Source organism: Squalius cephalus (genome assembly GCF_949319135.1).
Source record: "Squalius cephalus genome assembly, chromosome: 1".
NCBI lineage: Eukaryota > Metazoa > Chordata > Actinopteri > Cypriniformes > Leuciscidae > Squalius > Squalius cephalus.
In genome coordinates, this window is record NC_137122.1 from 642934 (window position 1) to 651218 (window position 8285).

Genomic DNA, 8285 nt, shown 5'->3' on the forward strand with positions numbered 1-8285 from the left:
GTGTCCAAAATGTTACGAGCTAATATTTGGACTTGTTTCAGAGTCGGTATGCTCCGGTGAAAACTGTGCGACTTGTGTGAACTTCGATGAGGCCGAGAACAATAGCACTGTTAAACATATATCTCTTCAATAACAATGTTCAATATAAAGAAGAATCCAACTCTAATGCGACTGAGCTTGTATCACATATAACTGTTGATTGTTAGATATAATAGTTAGATAATTTATCTAACAATTGAAATTTACGATATGTTAATACATTTTGGCATTATGCTGATGAGGCCAAAAACTCCTTACCACATGTTTTCATAAAAAGAAGAACAATTAATAAGACATAAAACACAATGTCTGTTTTCTGGATCAGGCCTAAAACACAGATGTCTAAAACTCTGGTGTCAAAGTATTGGTGTGGACAGAATAAAAAATGAATCATCCCCCCTTTCACTTAAAAATACCTCTTATCAACTGTAATTAATTTGCTTAACTGTTGTTTAGTGACATACACAACATAACTGTATATCTATGACTGTGCTGCGAAATGCACATCTTTAAGTGTAATAGTTAGACGAGTTTGAAGTGTAATAGTTTTATAGGTAACAGAAAAACAGCAATACTCATCTTTCACGTCAATGTTTCGTAGACATAGCAGAAAGATGTTCTAAAAGAAATATGATTTGTTTAGTCTTAAACACTCTCATGTTGAAGGACTGTCATTTAATTCTCTTTGTGCAATATTTGCTCATGTTTTTCCTGAACATGTTTGACCACGCTCTAAAACTAAATACTTTTTGCAAACTGTACAAAAACAAAAAGAAACAAGATGTGAACAGCGTAATCGACTAGTATGTACAATTTCAATTACAAACATTCAAAACTGATCACAAGTGGCTTTTCTGTATTTGTTTTAAATGGCTCATGCTATAATTACTTTTTAGCAAGTTTGACCTCTAGAATTTACTTTTGTGCAATTTTATCTGCAGAGTGCAGTTAGTGTGGAACTTTGTTTAACAACCTCAAGCTCTAATGAATATGCCTCTCTCAGGGCAATAGTCAGATGTGATTCTGTTGTAATAGTTTAAGTGTGAAACAGCATGCACTTACTTTCGTGTTAATACTTTGTGTGATTCCACATCATAGATAGAGGGAAAGTTGCACTAAAACGAAGTATCAATTTAGTCAAACATTCTAAAACAGAAAGACGACCACTTAATTTCTTAAGTCTGCTGTCTGGACAAGATGACTAAATCTAGTGGAGTAATAAAACCATCATTTGTGAACTTTTGTGTATTTATTGTACTGTCTCACAAGGATGTGAGAGGACGCTGGCGCTGTTTGTTCGCCGCTTCTCCGTCCAAAAGTCTATCCCTATGCTAAAACTGGCATTATCGTTTCAACTTTACTGACCACGATTGTCAACTGTAATCCAGTACCTCTCCATCTGTACATGGATTATATCAATTTGGATGTCAACTTACCTGCCATCAGCTTCGACGGCTTCTACCATTGACCAACACCACCAGCACTCACGTTGCTGCCATCCAGATTTCTCCGTGGTAACATCACCGCCACCGGCAGCTCATCTCTGGGTAAGTTAACTCCACAAACTTTTGCCCTTCTCAACGTGAAACGGTAGCTGGCTCAGCTATCGCCATTTTAAATCGCCCGCTGCCTGCCTGATGCTTACATCCTGGATTTCCTCACCACTTCATCTTCTTCTCCAGCACTGCTACTGCGTGGTAGACCCCTGGACAGTCAGCTGCTGTCCGGGTGCAGTTAGGCTTCGTTGCCTGGGACTGCTGCCTCCAGTTAGAATCTGCTAGCCGCTACCAAGTCAGTAGGCGGCTAGCTAACGTTACCGAACGACAGTTTTGGCTTCGGCAGCTTCGGCTACTTGACAGTAGCTTACACAGTCGACCTCTCAATCCCTGTCTCCTCTGCTCATCATCCACGTTCACCAAGCTTCGTCCACCGTGGCTTTCAGTCAGTTTTGCCGACTGACCTGTCGTGTCGAAACTTTCCCATCAGCTAACGTGTGACTGTAGTCTTCACCCTTACCAGCTAACTATGTCATTTACATACTCTATATTACAACTGTACAAGCTGAATACCCCTATATCTCCATTCTGTATTTCCATCATAAAAAAACTCGGTCTTCTACGTCGCCCCCGCTACATCCATCGAAGCTCCCGTAGAAAGATTGTTTACTCGGGGTTCAACCACAACATTCCGTCCATCTGGTCCAACGCTCGCCCTGTCGCTTCCAGCTTACGTCATCACAAAAACAGCACGTGCGCTCCGCCTGCCTACAAACACTAGTCAAATCCGATCAGATTATACAAAACCAACCACTCCTCAGATTAGCCCTTTTTAACACCCGCTCTCTCAGCAACAAAGGCTCCATTCTCAGTGAATTTATTTTGGACAATAATCTGGATTTCCTCTGCTTAACCGAAACTTGGCAAAAACCACTTGAATACTTCTCTCTCAACCAATCTACACCAGCTGGATTTACATACATAGACAAACCACGACATGAGGGGCGCGGCGGCGGAATTGCAATAATACACAAACATGATATCAAAACGACCACAGTACCCATCCCCACTCCTCCTTCATTTGAGCACTTATCATTCAAACTGTCTGGCACTAAACCCCTGGTCATTGCAACTATCTAGCGCCCCCCCAAAACAAACCCTGCATTCCCCTCTGATCTATCTGAATTTCTATCCCAACTCTGTGTCATATCACCATCCATTCTTCTGTTAGGTGACTTCAACATCCATATTGACTCCACAGACTCCAAAACAACCACCGATTTCCTGGACATCTTACACTTTTTCAATATCAGCCAACATATTGATTTTCCCACCCACAAAAAAGGACACACTCTTGACCTGGTTTGTTCATCTGGTACCACCATTAACAATATAACCCAAACTGACCTCACCATTTCCGACCACCTGGCTATTACCATTGACATCGACATCCCATCTCCACCCACCAAGCAAAAACGCACGATAACATTCAGGAACCTCAAATCCATTGACACCAAATCTTTCTCCTCCATAATGACAACCACCTTTGCAAAATCCATTGACCCCCTAAACACGTCCCCAATTGTCCTCGTCAATGCCTACAATGATGTACTCTCATCCTGTCTTAATACCATCGCCCCCCTTAAAACCAAATCTGTCTCCTTCACACACTCCGCTCCTTGGTACACTAACCAACTCCGCCTCCTCAAAGCCAAATGCCGACAACTAGAACGACTCACCAATAAAACCGGTCTTACTGTCCACCTGGAAGCCTACAAACTTCACAGACAACAATACAAAGACGCCCTCAACTCTGCCCGCTCCTCCCACTACTCCTCTGTCATCCAATCCGGCTCCAACAGTCCCAAGACCCTCTTCTCTACAATCAACAAACTTCTGAAACCCATGAACACAATCTCCAACTCCTTCACCACCACTAAGTGTGACTTGTTCCTCTCCTTCTTCCAAACCAAGATCGACATCATCCATAATCAACTAGCCCATAGCACCCCCTACCCAACCCCTGGACCTCCACCACCTTCCCCTCCATCCCACTCTCTCTCTTCATTCTCTCCAATCACTGAAACTGAAGTATCAACCGTAATCTCCAGCATGAAGTCCTCAAACTCTCCGCTTGATCCTATTCCAACATTTCTTACCAAGGTTTGCCTCTCCTCACTTTCCAACATAATTCCAACATAACATCACCAACATAATCAACTCCTCTCTGGCCTCTGGTATTGTCCCCTCACCGCTCAAGCTTGCTGCCATCACCCCCATATTGAAAAAACCTGGTTTGGACCCAGACATTCCCAACAGCTACCGTCCCATCTCAAACCTCCCATTTCTGTCCAAAATCCTGGAGCGCGCTGTTGCAACTCAACTTCAAACATACCTCAACTCCAATAACCTATATGAACCATTTCAATCTGGCTTCCGCTCTAAACACAGCACCGAAACTGCCCTCCTCAAAATCACCAACGACATTCTACTCGCTGCTGACTCTGGTCTCCTCACCATCCTCATCCTCCTAGACCTCAGTGCAGCCTTTGACACCATTAAACACTCCATCCTCCTTTCACGCCTTCAGCACCTAATTGGAATAACTGGCTCCGTCCTAACCTAATCTCTCTGACAGACACCATTATATCTCTATAAACAACTGCACGTCTTCTACCACTCCAGTCACTCATGGTGTCCCCCAGGGTTCAGTTCTTGGCCCCCTCCTCTTCATCCTGTACATGCTCCCTCTTGGACAGATCCTCCGTCAACATGGTCTCCACTTCCACTGCTATGCTGATGACACCCAACTCTATCTCTCCTCAAAGACCATCACAGCCTCCACCCACTCAACCCTTACAGCCTGCCTCACTGACATTAAATCATGGATTCAAGAAAACTTTCTCCAACTCAACTGCAATAAATCAGAGATTCTCATAATTGGTCCTAACTCCCTCACCCAACATGCCCAGACCTTTTCCCTCAACATCGACGGCTCCAATGTCACCACTTCCACCTACATCCGCAACCTTGGAACCATCTTCGATCCTTCCCTCTCCTTTGTACCACACGTCAACCACATCACCAAAATTGCTTTCTTTCACCTTCGTAACATTGCACGGCTACGTCCCTCCCTGTCTACCATTGCAGCTAAAACACTCATCCATGCCCTTATCACCTCCAGATTGGACTATTGCAACAGCATTCTTTACGGACTACCAAACAAAACCATCGATAAACTTCAATATGTACAGAACTCAGCTGCCCGCCTTCTCACCTCCACCCGCTGCCGCGATCAACTTCAAAATACTTCTCCTCACATACAAAGCCCTTAACAACCTTGCCCCTCCATACCTCTCCGTCCTACTAACCCGCCACACTCACGCCCGCCTCCTCAGGTCCGTTGGTGCTGACACACTCAAGACCATCAGAACTAAGCGCCGGACCTGGGGAGACAGAGCCTTCTCCGTTGCTGCACCTACCCTCTGGAACGCCCTCCCCGACCACATCAAACAGTCAAGCACCTTAACATCCTTCAAACAGGCCCTCAAAACTCACCTCTTTGAGCTTGCTTTTCCCTGTTAACAGATTTTCCCAGTTCTTCATCTTCATCCCTTACATCGCCTCCTCTCTTTTTTTTTTATTTTTTTTTTATTTCTTTTTTTCTGTTAGTTTTTCTTTGAATGTAAACCAATTAACTGTAAAGCGTCTTTGAGTGTCATGAAAAGCGCTATAAAAAATAAATGTATTATTATTATTATTATTATTATTATAAACGGTGCTTTTCAACCCTCTTTTCTTAGTGATTTGGTCTTTTTACATGGATGTTTTGGACACGTGTGATTCCTGTATAAAGATTATGTTTTAAAGTTAGTCCATAGGCTTTACAAGAGTGTGGAACTTTGCATCACTACGGTGTGACAAAATATGTTTGCGTGTAAAAATACACCCAAAGATTTAAGCACAACTATTTACACACATACTAAGCAGGAGAATATCTGACTGTATATTGTAGATTGTGAACATTCCATTATCTGTTTATTTGGGGTCAGAGAACACCATTAGCTCATACATCTCTTTGATTTTGTGCTGGATGTAAAATATAAAGGTATTAACAAATAAAATATGGTTTAATTACAGTTTGAAAATGACTTTTCTTTTAGTAAAGCTACGCCTGGATCAGCCAACACAAAGTTTGCATTGTGGGTGAGACTGCGCAAAGATTACACCAATATTAGCTTTCTCGAACATTGCATGGTTGCACTATGCCTGAAACTTAGTAATCAACATGCATTTATGCAGGACTGTCAAAAAAAAAATCATCTGTTATCATGGTTTAGTTGTATTTTAAAACACTGCTTTTTCTTAAAAACATTGTGTCAGACGTATTTGGTAGCATGATTATCTTGTTTAATCGTGTATTAAGTCCATATTTATCAGGCTGATATTTGTAGAAATAAGCAAAGTAAATATATAAAATAAAAAAAAACCCAGTTAATGGCATTGTGCCAGAACACAACAGGTATGAAGATATGTTCTTTTTATTCTAACTTTAAAGCTAGATTATCCTTTGAAAAGTGTAATACAGTATTTGATTTTGGGGGAAAATATGGAAAACTACCTTACACATGCAGTGCTTTCGCCAACTGGCCTAAACCGCCCAGATAACAACATTGTTTCGGCCCAGATCCGGCCCACATCTGGCACTTGTGGAATGCGGATCTGGCCCACATGCAGCGTGGAATGACGGCACTTGGGCGGACCGCTCCTGTTTGCCAGATCTGGGCCACAAGCAGGCCATAGCAATGCCTCATGTTAGCCAAGAGCAAAGAAATAAACCAGAACTGGGCCGAAACAATGTTGCTATCTGGGCGTTGACCCCTGAAGTTATGACTTCTGAAGGCCTCTCATGTGTAGATTCATTTGGTTGAAAAATGGTATTTTGTAATTTAAACATCTGAAATTAAAGGTACAGTAGTTTTTTTTTAATGTATTTTGTTAGCTAAAATCATTGTCTTTATTCATAAATATGTCCTCATTGGTGTAAAATAACCTCTGCCAATGATCTGACTTATCCTCGTAAGCGAAGAATTTCTTATCTTTATTTACATGGGACGGGTAAGTCCATGGAGACTTCCATGTCATTCCGCCATCTTGAAAAACTATAATAGCAGAGAGGGACAAAAAGCACTAGCCTACCTCAACACGTTTCATCATCAACGCGTGTTCGTTCAGAGCCAGCTGACTGAAACCAGCTGAAGCTGACAAGGAGATCAGTGAGCGCTTGTCACTGCCCCGGCACATCTGAAAGCAACAGGAGAAGGAATCCTCGCAGCCAAAAAGCAAAAGTTTAATTTAAAAGTAAACGTGAGGTGGAAAGAGCTAATGAATGAGAAAGAATTTGAAAGGGACGCTGACGTTTCCTGCTTTCGTCTCGACTGGTAAGTCAAAGTTACGGTCTAAATTGCACGTTTTTTTTTCCCCATTGCTTGGTTGTGTAAATCATTATATAGGCAGCATAACAGCAGAACATGTATAGTTAAACTTGACAAAGTGCTATTGGAAGACATGTTGTCATAGCTTCTTGGCACATAACAGCTATCGTAGCTGCAACACGCGTTTGAAAAAGCGAGGCGCTAGAGAGCACTATTTGTTTAAATGCTAAATACAATTTCAGCGCTAGATGGGAGAAATTCCTACACAGCGTACCTTTATGGACTAACTTGTAGGGTCTTTAACAAAAAAGCCTCTAAAATCGAGGAGGTCAGAGGTCATGCTTCCTGCTATAGTATCATCAGCTCTCCCCAAAGTCTATTCATGCGGCCACCAGACAGACAGCCTGTCGCATCAACAAATGCTAACATTTTAAACTTCTACATGTACTTTGAGTAGATAACCGATAGTATATTCTCAGTGAAGGGTTTCACCCTGTGTGTTTCCACACTGATTAAGGATAGTTCGGGAGATACAAGAAAAGTAAAAATTATCTTATACATCTTATACTGTACGTGCAATAGATCATAGCTACCGTAGAAAAAGTAAGATCATGCTTTGAATTAAGATGAGTAAAATGAAATATTCACTCAAGACAAACTTTACTTATGCCGTGTCATGGACCACAGAGGCACATCGTGTCTCTGAAAATGTGTGGTGATTTTCCAAATGATACAACTTAGTCTAAATAAGAGCAATGTGGAGTCCTCGGATTTCTTAAAAACAAAACATGTTACATGTTGTATGGACAGAAATACTGATATCTAAGATGCCTAAGCATCATTTTGCTTTAAAAATTTTTTTTAATCTAAAGTTTTTGAACAGACTCTGTTTAGTAAAAATAATACCTTAGGTTAAATTTAAGCAAAATCATTTATATCATACAGAAGTCTTCTAAGAAGATAAATAGAAGATACGAAAGATTTGATAATATACTAATTAATTTAATAAACTTTTAAGGTTATGCTTTTAAATGAATTTAGTATAAAACTGTGGATGTAGTGTGCTCTGGAGCGCAGACTAGCTTTACTGTGACATTGTCCCCCGAGGCTCGTCTGGTCTGTAACTCCTCTCGTCTCTGTGAGGGTCTGGAACATTCATTTCACACTGTGGTTTATCACTGGGATGGTCTGGGATTGTTTTGTTTATGACAACTTAAACTATTTGCTTTTTGGATTGTTTTTTATCATTGCATAAACAACTACTTCACCTCTCTGAAAATGTAAGGTGTTGTTTTATATATATATATATATATAT